Genomic DNA, 12,955 nt, shown 5'->3' with positions numbered 1-12,955 from the left:
AGAGAACTGGATGAGATCTACATGAGCAAACTGGATGTGAGGGGGGTTAATGAAGGGCGAGGGTCGAGGGAAAGAGAGCTTAGGGGAGTGGAAGATCCCACCTGAATCAAGAACGGAGAGGGAGAAAAAGGAAAAAGAGACCATGATAAATGAAGACCCCATGGGAATAGGAAGAAACAAAGTGCTAGAGAGGTCCCCAGAAATCCACAAAGATACCTCCAAACTAGACTACTGGCAATGGTCGAGAGAAAGCCCAAACTGACCTACTCTGGTGATAGGATAGCCAAACACCCTAATTATCGTGCTAGAAATCTCATCCAATGACTGAAAGAAGTGGATGCAGAGATGCACGGCCACACCCCAGGTGGAGCTTCAGGAGTCCAATCAGCAAGAAAGAGGAGGGATTGTATGAGCGAGAATTGTTGAGACCATGATTGGAAAAAGCACAGGGACAAATAGCCAAACTAGTGGAAACACATGAACTATGAACCAATAGCTGAGGAGCCCCCAACTGGATCAGGCCCTCTGGAGAAGTGAGACAGTTGATTAACTTGAACTGTTTGGGAGGCCCCCAGGCTGTGGGACCCAGACCTATCCTTAGTTCATGAACTGGCTGTTTGGAACCTGGGGCCTAAGTGCAGGGACACTTTGCTCAGCCTGGGAGAAGGCAGGAGGGGACTGGACCTGCTTTGATTGAATCTGCCAGGCTGAGCTGAATCCCCAGGGGAGTCCTTGCCCTGGATGAGATGGGAATGGGGGTTGGGCTGGGGGGAGGGCAGGGTGGCTGGCTGGAGGAGGAAGGACATGGGAATCTGTGGCTGATATGTAAAAATTAAATTAAATTATATAGGAAATTAAAAACAAAGAATTGGGTAACTCAATGTGTTGACAATTATAAGGTAGAGTCTAGAACTGACGTTTCCATTGAGAGTGGGTTGCACTCAGTGGTTGAGTGCCTGCCTGGCATGCATAAGATGAAGAAATGTCACAGAGATTAGAAACACAAGGGAAGGATGGGGAAATGACTCAGAGGTTAAGAGCATGGGCTGCTCTTCCAGAAGTCCTGAGTTCAGTTCCCAGCAATCACATGATGACTAACACCCATCTTTAAAGGGATTTGGTGCCCCCTTCTGGCATGCAGGCAGAACATTGTGTTCATAATATTTTTTTTTTTAGAGGAAAGAAACACAATAGATTTGAAGAGTAGATTCTCGATTATACCACCCAAGGAGACTGAAGGCTTGAAGCCTAAGAAATGAATTGCCAGCAGAAAATCACATGGATCCTAGAACCAAATGCACAAAGGAAGTGGAGTCAGAAAGCGATACTGTCAAAAGGACTTGACACTAACCAGATCCTTGAGAGAGGAGAGTGCTAGGATTAGAGCAAACGTGAATATAGTAAAAAAAAAAAAAATAGACATTGCAGAAGCTGTGCCATAGAATGTACTGAAAGCATGTATTAAATCCCAGTTTGAGCCATCTGGGATTTGTTCAATTTTTAAGGAGAACAGAACAGAGCATTAGACTCCTCCAAATGAGAGGTAAAGGATCCAGCAATGCACTTTTCACAGTACTTAAAGATAACTGAAAGGAACATATCCATCGTGTTGAGAAACATTGGGGTTATCGGAGTTCTGGCTACAGGGTTCTCATTCTAGCTGATGGGCAACATGTAAAAGGGAAAAATTAGAAAGAGAAATGGTCCACATGAAGCTTATTAACATTTCATGTATCTTTGCATCACTTCCCAGATGCATCAGCAATCTTGTAATGTTCACATCAGTCATGAGGGAGAGCTTTGCTTTTGATTTCAATGACATGTCCAAATGATGTTAGATTAATTGTCTGTAAGAAAGTTAGAAATCAGTTCAAAATTATATTGATGGTTGTTACAAACACGCTAACTGTTGAATGTCTTTTATTTGCTCTGTATCTTTTCAAAGGTAGTATAGATACATTCTGCAATGCATTTTCACCTAGAATTTTAAAATCTAATATGGTAGTTGAAGCATATTTGTCTTGCTCAAGTGTCTTAAGTATTCCCTTAGTTCATAAGTCCATGGTAGAAACCATTACTGGCTGAAATAGCCAGACATATAGAGAAAATGTACAACATTTATGCAAAATGCTTTATGTAATGAAATGGTTCTAGCTAACCCAAACCACAGCACTGTAATGCATGTTTAGAGATGTCAGATCCAATCAGAGACATTATTATTTCTATCTTTGTATCTATTGCCATAAGAGCTATGCATCATTTATTTTCTAATTCATTCTAATGTGTGCTAGGCAATAAAATATAGAAAAACACAATAGAATGTAACAAGAAAACTCACATATCACAAGAGGTAATTATAAATATTCCCATCTACAGTATTATTATCAATGGCCTGTCTGTATAATTCCTTCTGGGTTCAGAGTTATTGTAGAGCAATACAAATTACTCATTAGAAAGTCTCACTCTGCCATTTCTCCTTTTATTAACCAGTGAGACTGAAGGAAGAATCTAATCTGTTCTGTGTTCTTGCATTTGTTTGCAATAGTAAAAGAAGTTGGAGCAATGATGCCTCAAATTCTCTGAAGTCACATTCTGTGATTTTAAATTGAATATAAACATTTAGGGCATTGATACAAGCATTTAAGAATCGATGTTTATACCAAAGAACAATACTGTACTTTACAGATTTACAAGCAATGGAATTACTCACAACCAAGGTTAATTTAAAACTAATTAAACAAGTAATATAAGAGGATCTTTGCTTTTACAAATTAGACACCAAGAGGGTGAAGATGAATTTTGAAGACCCTGAAGATCCTGTGGCTAAACTCTCTGACAGTTCCCTTTTTCTCTCTTACTTCTCTTTCAAATCCTTCTGCATTTCAGCTCTCAGAATGCGGTCTCATGGCTAGGTGATGACACCAATCTTGCCATTTACCATTCAGGAAAGTGGATAGGATCAATGGGATGATATTTATCAAGTGATCTGAGCACTTCCAACAGTAGAACTATATAAATATCATATAGACTACATTCAAGTATATAGAAGAGAATCATCTGGACTTTAAATTTTACAGAGAATTTTCCATGTAATGGAATCTGCCCCAGTAAAATTGAGATTAATGAAAACTAAGTGCTACAGGTAAGTTTATAAATGCCATTTTGACAACCTATCTGCTCCAATAAAATAAAACATAGAAATCCACTCTGTTCTTATGTTAAATGTAAAAGTAAAGGGAGGTATTGACACCATGCCTGACTTGTGACAAACAGTGAATACACTTGGTTTTAATAACACAAAATCTCCAAATTTGGCACTTCCTTCACATTCTGTTTTTAATGCGGTGGTTACTAATCAACTCAAGTGAGTTGTGAGTGTCCTTATAGACAAGCAAATAAAAAAATTGATCACTATTCTGAAGTTTCACAGTCCCTAAGTAGGATAGGCACCTATAAATTAAGTGAAAATTAATTGAGTAGAAATGCTTGCTCATTGCTAAGTATACAAAGCTGCACAGGAAACATATATTCTCAGCTCATACTGACTTCCTAAATCACATGATACATGGAATTCAGTAGGGATGTTTCCTCACATTCTATTACCCAAAATGTATGTATATACAACATTGATGAGTTTGCCAGAATTTTGGATAGAAGAAGGAAACTTCTCTACCTTTGAAGGCCCAGGCAAGAATGAAAAGAATAGTTGATATACGTTTTAAAATTTATTCAGAATAGATCCTAAAAGGCTTTGGTCAAATTTGCAAAATTTTCTCCTGTTAGAATTAATGCTATAGTTTTCCTTGGATGTATCTGAAACAGTGGTTCATTGATGATGCACTAAATTTGTGGCTAACTAAATACATTGTATTTTTCCCATGATTGTGAGTATCAGTATAAGAGGATTATTCTGTAATTTCACTAAAGGAACAGAATGACCTTCCCATAGCATGTTTTTGTTTCCTAAATTATTGTGATTCTTTGCTCAATCCCTTGCTGTTTTCCAGACCATCAGAGGAGAAATGCAGTAAAGAAGTTCAGAAGAAAGACACATTTCTTGTGAGCTAAAAATAACCTGCAAGGAATGAATAGTACTCCAGGGGAAACAACAAATTGGTGGTGTCTTCCTTTAAAAACAACAACAACAAAAACTCTTCTCTTTATGGAGAAAGGTAATACATGGAAACAGATTTTTCCTTGATGGAAGGAAAGGAAATCAAGTGCATAATAAACCTTGTCAGTCATTTGCAACCCATTTACAATACTAATCAATCACTTCCTAATCAAATTTATATCTGGAATTGACAAGTAGGACCCAGGAGCAAACTCTGGAGGTAAAAATTAAAAATTGCTAAAAGTAGAAAACAGATAAGATCCCTATTCGCATATATCTTTCTAGTAGGCTTTAAAGCTACTAAACTAGAAAGCTAATCATCAGGGCCATTTCAGCTGCTTGTGAGCTCTCTAAAGGGAATGAACCATATAGGTTGGAATGTCACTTACACCTGTCTTATTTGGATTTGTCAGAAAAGCTCAAGAAACACACTGTGGCCAGAAGGAGGCAGCCAAGAGAATAATATAAGGAAAGAAACTTCCACCAAACAATAGTGAAAGATGAAAAAAGTGTAATCAGAACTAACTCCAGTAAAGCTTAGTATGGCCAGACCCTTGTGAGCAAGGGAAAGTCTATCTGAAAGTGAAATTCAAAGACCAGGGACCGAGAGCCAGGGAGATTGAAAACTTGAAATTACTTGTGTTTTTGTACATGTTTGCCATTGGTAAGAAGTCCTCAGGAGGTCATGTGCTTGGGTCCTGATCTACTCAAGCTATAGAAAGTGTCACTTTCTGTTCTCCAGGTTATTTAAGGTTGCTGATCTGTTGAACTTGAAATAGGGATGAGATTATCCTAAGAGCAAAGACCTTCAAAAGTAGAAGCAGAAGGGAAAGGATGCAGTGTGGGACATAAGTACACTGAAAAAGGCTTGATCATCAACTGACTCAATCTTCAGCTTTAATGATTAAAAAAAATCCAAGAACCAAGGATCACACTCAGCCCATCAAGGCTGGAAGGTGAGCATATTTTCTGCCTTGAGATTTCAGGGCAAATACAATGCAACTTGTTCATAGATTTTTAGCTCAATGAGATCCGCTTTAGGACTTAAAATTAAAGTAAAATATAAATAAATAAATAAATAAATAAATAAATAAATAAATAAATAAATAAATAAATACAATGGTGAAGGAACAGGAATTAGGAAGATGTAGATGTAACCGTCTTGTTAAATAAGAAACACAGAGCCAATGCAGAGATTAAAGCCCAAGAGGTCAGAGTAATAGCTAAACGCTAAAATCCTTACCCTTCACTGCCGCTCCTGTCCTTCTCTCCGCAAGAGACCTCCTTCCCGTGTCTCTGTCTTCTTATAGACTTTCTGTTCTGCCTTCTCATTGGTTGTAAACCCAACCACATGACCTCTTCATCACTGCCCATCTATAAAGACCTCCAGATTTTCTATGGTTGGTATTGAGGTTAAAGGCATGTGTCTCCATGCTGGTGGTATCTTTAAACACACAGAGATCTGCCTGTCATGTGATCTGGATTAAGGGCATGTGCTACCACTGCCAGACTTCTACTATGGCTTGCTATTAGCTCTGACCCCCAGGCAATGTTATTTTTTAACATACAAATAAAATCACATTTCAGTACAAATAAAATATCATCATAGGAAGACAAGTCTCACATACTCTATTGTAGGTTTCTAGTGCTGCACGATAACATTCTCAGCTCTGGGTCGGGAGATACTAGTGGTCTGTTGAGACTGCATCCCACATATTTTACCTGATATCAAAAGGGATTTTAGGTTAGACACATGGGAAGGTGATAAATAGCTATTAAGAGAACTAAAAACTGCCAGGCGGTGGTGGCGCACGCCTTTAATCCCAGCACTTAGGAGGCAGAGGCAGGCGGATCTCTTTGAGTTGGAGGCCATCCTGGGCTACAGAGTGAGTTCCAGGAAAGGCGCAAAGCTACACAGAGAAACCCTGTCTCGAAAAAAAAAGAGAGAGAGAGAGAGAGAGAGAGAGAGAGAGAGAGAGAGAGAGAGAACAAAAACAGCACAAGACAATTTTTACTTTTTTCATTATTTTTAATTTTTTTCCAGATTGATTGCAGTCTCTCCACCCTCCTTCCTCTCCTCCTAGTCCCTGCCCCCACAATCTCCCCTCTTTCTTCACCCTGCTACAATCCTATCCACCTCCTTTCCCTATCAGAAAAGAGCAGGCCTCCCATGTATATCAGCCAGCCATAGTATATCATGTTATAGTAAGACTAGACACCTCCTCTCTTGTTGAAGTTGGATAAAATAACCCAGTAGGAGGAAGGGGTCTCCAAAACAGGGAACAGAGTCAGAGACAGGGCCTGCTCTCACTGTTAGGAGTCCCAGAAGAAGACCAAGCTTCCCAACTGTGACAGATGTGCCGAGGGCTTGGGTCAGTCCCATGCAAACTCTCTCATTGGCAGCTCAGTCTCTGTGAGCTCCTTTGAGCCCAGGTTAGTTGATTCGTTGGTTTCCTTTTTGTTTTCTTGGCCCCTCTGGCTCTCACAACCCTCCCTCCTCCTCTTCAGCAGCATTCCCAAGGTCTGCCTAATATTTGGCTATGGATCCTCTGTTTCTGTTTCCAACTGATGTTGGGTGAAACCTCTCTGACGGCAATTGGGCCAGGCAACAATCTATGACTGTTGCAGAATACCACTAGGAATCATTTCATTGCATAATATTTTCCCCAGTCATGCTTGGTTCTATTCTAGGTCTTTGGGCTGCCCAGCCTCTGGTTTCTGGCCCTCCAGGCAGTGTGGGGTGGGCTCCCTCTCATGGCATGGGACTCAAGCTAAACCAGTTATTTGTTGGCCGTTCCCATAATTCCGGCACCAGCTTTAACCCAGAATATCTTGTAGGGAGAGAAAATTGTAGTCCAAAGGTTTTGTGGCTGGGTTCAGGCTTTTTATACCACATTGCTAAGAGTCTTAACTAGGGTTACCCTTATAGATTCCAGGAAGTTTCCACTACACTGGGTTTCTATCTCATCCCCAGGATGCCCCTGATTCCAGTAATCTTTCCCAATCCTCTCTGTTTCTTTCTGTCTGTCTATCTGTCAGTCGGTCTGTCTCTATCTCTCTGTCTCTGTCTCTCTCTGTCTCTGTATGTCTCTGTTGCATTCTGTATGTATCTCTCTCTCAAATTTTCTCTCATGATCTGCAACATTTCATCTCTCCGTAATAACAGACATTTCTGAAAATTTCAGTTCACACAGTGATGTGAGAAAAGTCTCTCTTGTAGACAGGTGTTATGGAATATTAGTTGAAGATGTGTTACATTTATTGATGCTGTGGAACATTTGTTTATTGATGCAAAGATGTGTTGCATTCTTTCATGTTGCATTTGTTTAATTCTGTGGAGCTGTGTTACTTTGCCTGCCTAAAACTCTTGATTGGTCTAATAAAGAGCTGAAAGACCAATAGCTAGGCAGGAGAGGAATAGGCAGAACAGCCAGGCAGAGAGAATAAAATGCAAGAAGAAAGAGAGAAGATAGATGACTGAAAGAAGGAGAAGGAAGAAAATGCCAGGGTCCAGCCACCCAGCTACACAGCAACCCACAGAGTAAGAAGTAAAGAACAGAATATAGAAAGGCAAAAGCCCAGAGGCAAAAAGTAGGTGGGATAATTTAAGATAAGAAAAGCTGGCTAGAAATAAGCCAAGCTAAGTTTGGGCATTCATAAGAAAGAACAAGCCTCCAACTGATAATTAACAAAACAAAACAAAACAAAACAAAAATGAATACCAGACAAGTGATGCTCTTCATTGTCTATTTGACCTTTGATCTGATTATCTGAAGCCCACCTATATTGGGAGATAAGGCTTTTGTTTGTTCTTTCAATCTACCAATTTAAAAGTTAATCACATATTTTCATACAAATGCATAGTTAAAAAAATGATTGAGCAGTACCTAGGTAGACCACAGCATTGAAAAGCTGATATAGAGAATGAACACGCACACATGAAGATATTGGAAAAACTAGCTGAGACAGTAAATATGTGTGAAACATGAAGGCACAACAGAAAGGAAGCATTTCATGTAATTTTAGAGACATGGGAGCTGATGCTTGGTACAGCTTGCTCCTGCTTATAGTTGCCAGTCAAGAGCCACATTTAGTGTGTAGCCTCTGGGATTAGGAAGACGGGAATTTAAATGCTACTTGTATTGTATTTGCATGGCATGGGCATTCATTAAATCACCCTAAACTGTAGGTCTTATGTGTGCAGGTAGAATATATATTAATTCCTGTGTGTCAAAGTTGTTAAAAGAGAATATCAGACTACAAACATAGCACACTGATACATAAATTTGAAAAGAAAGCACAAATTTTATTATTTTTATCAGCAGGTTGTATAGAGTAGAAAGACCCAGGATGGAAGAGAAACTTCTTTCATCAAATGCAGTTCTGTCGATGGATTTATTTTCTTTGGAGAGGATTTGTTTGCTGCGTCTTTTCTTCATAGACATTGTACTTTTATGTAGAAATCAATAGTACACAACAAACATACTGTAGAAAACAATGCACACATGCCCGTGATGCTCCCCTGATCCTCCCAGCTTCTGCTATGCATCTGATTGTGGAAGGCAAGCTTTCCCCTGTCACACTGAAAACTAAAGGAACTGCTTTGGGCTGATGTCACTGGAGGTTTCACAGCACAGGGAGCTCATGAGCTGCTCTTGAAGGACACCGGTTGGTCCCACAGGATGAGAGAAAATTAAAAGCACCATTTCCTGTGGCTTTTCCTATGGTCTGCTAAGTAGTGATTTTCACACATCATAGAGTATTCATTCCCCTTCATCCTGACTGAGAAATTTAGTGGAAACACAAAATGAAGGGTTTTTAAAAATCAATTGCCTGTGAATGGTGTTACACCAGGGTAAGGTAGCAAATGAGGTGCATTCCAAGCCTGAGGCCCCCAGAGTGTCCCCATGTAGATCTTCTACCAAGGAGAGGCCTGGGGAAAATCATGATGTGTTATCTAGTGGTGTTGTAGCTTAAAAAGCATTGCGAGGCAAGAATGAGGTAGTAGTATGAAAGATAATGGCAGTGAACCTGCCTAGCAGTGCAGAAACATATGGAGCTGGGAGCCAGGGACCAGAGCTGGTCACTGTGGGGGAGTAATAGTTAGAATCGCATGAAAAAGATATATAGCTATTAGCTTGTTAGCCAACCTCATGAGCAATAAATTTTGCCATATGCATGCTTAACCTATTTGACATAACTTAAAATAATGAGATAATAAATTGTTATTGTCAACCATCAATTGTAATGTCCTTTTATAGAGTCAGTCATGTCTACAAGAGAACCAAAGCTCATATCTCTAGTTGTTAGGCAGATTAGATTGTTCTGGATGTAGTCACCCTTTTTACTTGCTTGGGAAACTCTGTTCAGACATGTCAAATTCAGATTTATTTAACCCAAGGGATAAAGTAACTTTTTTTTTTAATATAATCTTTTAAATTTGTCACAGTCCATGGGAAGATAGAATATGCATTTTATGATTTTGAACTCAAGAAGATTTCAAACTATTTATAGAATTTCCTTTCCAGATTGACATTGTAGATTCATGGACAAACCATAGAAGAGATTAATATAGATTATTAACTACTTATATTTGTATGGGTTTAGGAGAGGTGTTCAGCTTCGCTTTTCACTTGGATTTCTGATAGAGGTGGTGTGGGTATCACTTAGGTCCTAGCTACTTCTGGAGCACAGTAGAAAGACCATTGGTAAGTAACTTCTCAAAACATTGGAGTAATTATGAAAAATGAAAAATTTTAAATATATCAGAATGATAAGAAAAACTACCCAAGAAGTAGCAAAGAGTAGGATAGTGAGAAGGAAATAGTAGAGACTTTTTTTAATGGAAAACACACTGGCTTTACAGCATTTAGTATTTGTTAATTTAGGCTAACAGCCACAACAGAAGTTAGGGCTGAAAAGGGTTTGCCTCTGACACATCCTCCAGCAACTTAGTTAGATAAATCCATATCCCAAGTCTTACATCAGTTTGAAACCATGTTTTCTTTGTTGGGTAGAAAATACTTACAGCTGTATCTCCATCCATGATATATATTTAATGTGTTCAGGCACAACTAATGTCATCTGACTGTGGATGAATCCTAAACACTACCTGATCCTCAGAAACTCAAGACTACTTGTGTGCTTATCTTAATTTGTTTTAAAGGCATTCTAATAATACAGTTGTATCAATGTACCCTTTGTCTTCAGATTAAATGTTGACCCTAGATCCTGCTCTACTAACCTGATGTACTGGCACATTGCCAATTTCTTGTCATTTTACAATCCAATTCTTCTATTGAAAGGAACTATCCTGACCTTAAGTGAATAAAATCAGCAGACAGCCTCTACAGTGCAGGACACTTGATTTAAAGCAGATGAAGGGATCAACTGTGGCATCCTAAACAAAAAATATGCATTGGCATTAACTCCTAGGGTAATTTAATGATGCTGAATCGTATCTTGAAATTCAAAACACACCACAGCAAGTGTTATACTAACAAAAGAAAACGTAGCACAGATATACTTGACCTGGTGTTAGATGAGATGGAATGCAGACAGAGTGGGACAAGGGTATTTATTACCCCTGAATCCTGTATCCCAATGACTGTGAGAAAAATGGAATATAGAGAATACTCCATTGTGACCTGAGGTGATAGTGAGAAAGGAACAAGGCATACCTGTAACTGACCTAGCTAGAAGTCAAAAAGCTGGCAATCATAGTGTGATTAATGTTTGTAATCACATGAGTGAGGACTCCCAGAGCAAAACAGAAAAATCTGTGTTTCTCTTGAACTTGGATGTGGTCATAGCACCAGGAGAAGAAATGGGAAAATGTACCCATCTATCTCAGCCACGGTTTGGTCTCAATCAGTAACAAACAAGGTAGAATTATTATAGTAAAAAAACAAACCTTAGGCAGAGATGGTAGAATGAAGATCTGAAAGTGGGGGAAGGGTAGAAAGTCGAGGACAGCAGAAAGAGTAACCTAGTCAGTGTGAGAAAGCAAGCAATTTCCAAGTGGGACGGAGATGTAGTCATGTCTTAAGCTTCACCATGTACACAGGATTGAGTTAATTATAACCAGGAAAGTTTTCACCAAATTGTGCCATGTTTAAATATGCCTAAAGTAAACTACTCCGGGTCAGACACCCAAAGTTTGAACCACCATCAGCTAATGAGTCATGTTGAGCCAAACGGCCCTCTTGCCTCCCTCCGATCTTTATTCTGCTGGCTGTGGGGTTCGCCAGCACAGACTCCTGTGCCAATGAAGACAAAAGCTGAAGTGTTTTTGTTCCCTCTGTTTTTTTCATTGTCTTTTCTTTTCTATTTTAACCTGTCTCAGAAACAGTTGCAAAACAGTTTTTGATTTACTTTTATATCATAAACATTCAATTAGATTCTATCATGGATGTCTCTAAAGTGATATTCAAGAATGAAGAGAATTTTGATTCATGGATTTCTAAAAAAATAACAGTGGTGACAGAGCTTAGTCCACTCCTCTGAAAAGGACTGCTTGTTAGAATAAAAGAATCCAGGACATGGGTATCATCCAGTTTGGTAGATAAATTTTATGAAGTATCTAAAGCCATGACTATAGATGTTGGGTACCAAGCTTCACATATACATTTAAAGCAGGGTATATAAGCATGAGCTATTTAGACACAGTTCTTGCCTAGTATTACTAAGAGATTACTAATCAGGTAATAGGTAAAATACTCCCTAAAGACACACCCATGCAAGCACAGACAGACACATACACACAGATCTGCATTGATGCACACACATGGGGGGGGGTTGCTTCAAGGGAATAGTAATGCCAGTAATAGTTTTTTTTAATTCTATTTAAATTTTATTTAATTCTCATTAAATGTAATTTAATTAGAACTCCTATAAGGGCCTGCTTGTGAAACTTGGTTTGATTTCTCAGCCTGGTCCTGTACACTTTTGACTTCTTTGTATTTTCACATGTTAATGCTGCTTTCATTTCTGTATAGTCAGCCCCCTGTATATTTATAGAAGCCCAAAGAACATTTTCTTTTGTGGTTTAGATTCAAGTGACTGACTGAAACTTTCCTAAAATATCTGATTACTTTGGTGAGTTTCTATTGGCTTAAAATTTTCTTATACAAAATTGAAAGTAATTTTATCTTAAATAGGAATAAAATGCTGTGCTGTGCTCTGAGAGAATAAGAGCCATTTAGGAATACTTTTTCATAAGATTTCTGCAAAATAAATGATCAAATTGAGCCTGTGCTATACTGAAAACATCCCAGTCATGTGATTTTTGTTGACTATTTCTGTGGACACTGAGAACAATTTTATATATGCTTGCAATAGGTTATTAAAAAACCCAAAAGGAGTCATTCACTTGATGCTTTTGCTTGGCAGACCATAGTTCTGAAAACCACACTAATATGAATTCTACAAGTGTAACACATCTCCCATCATGACAGAGGTGAGAAAGAATACAATATCCTCTTAAATCAACAGTGTTCCAAATTATGTCATATATTATTTTATCTGATATACTTGTAGATCAATAAATGTTGCAATGTTACTTTTTAAACTATTGATTCTCCATAAAATTGTTGGCTTTTCTCCTCAAAAATAACAAAAGGAAACATAAGTTATAATAGTAGATAGGAAAAATATATTGATGCATTTCCCTAAAGAATGCTACATAACTTGCTAGATAAGGTATTTCTAAGAGAAGTTTATATACAAAGCTGTAAGTAGCTGTGTTATTGATTTTAATGAAAAATGAGAAAATAACTGGATGGACATAAATTGATGCCATCCTAGTTTGGCCACAACAATATTCATTTGTGATTTATCTTC

The sequence above is a fragment of the Peromyscus maniculatus genome, chromosome 10, assembly GCF_049852395.1.
Source record: "Peromyscus maniculatus bairdii isolate BWxNUB_F1_BW_parent chromosome 10, HU_Pman_BW_mat_3.1, whole genome shotgun sequence".
In the NCBI taxonomy this organism is placed as follows: Eukaryota; Metazoa; Chordata; class Mammalia; order Rodentia; family Cricetidae; genus Peromyscus; species Peromyscus maniculatus.
Note: the sequence above shows the minus strand (reverse complement) of the source record.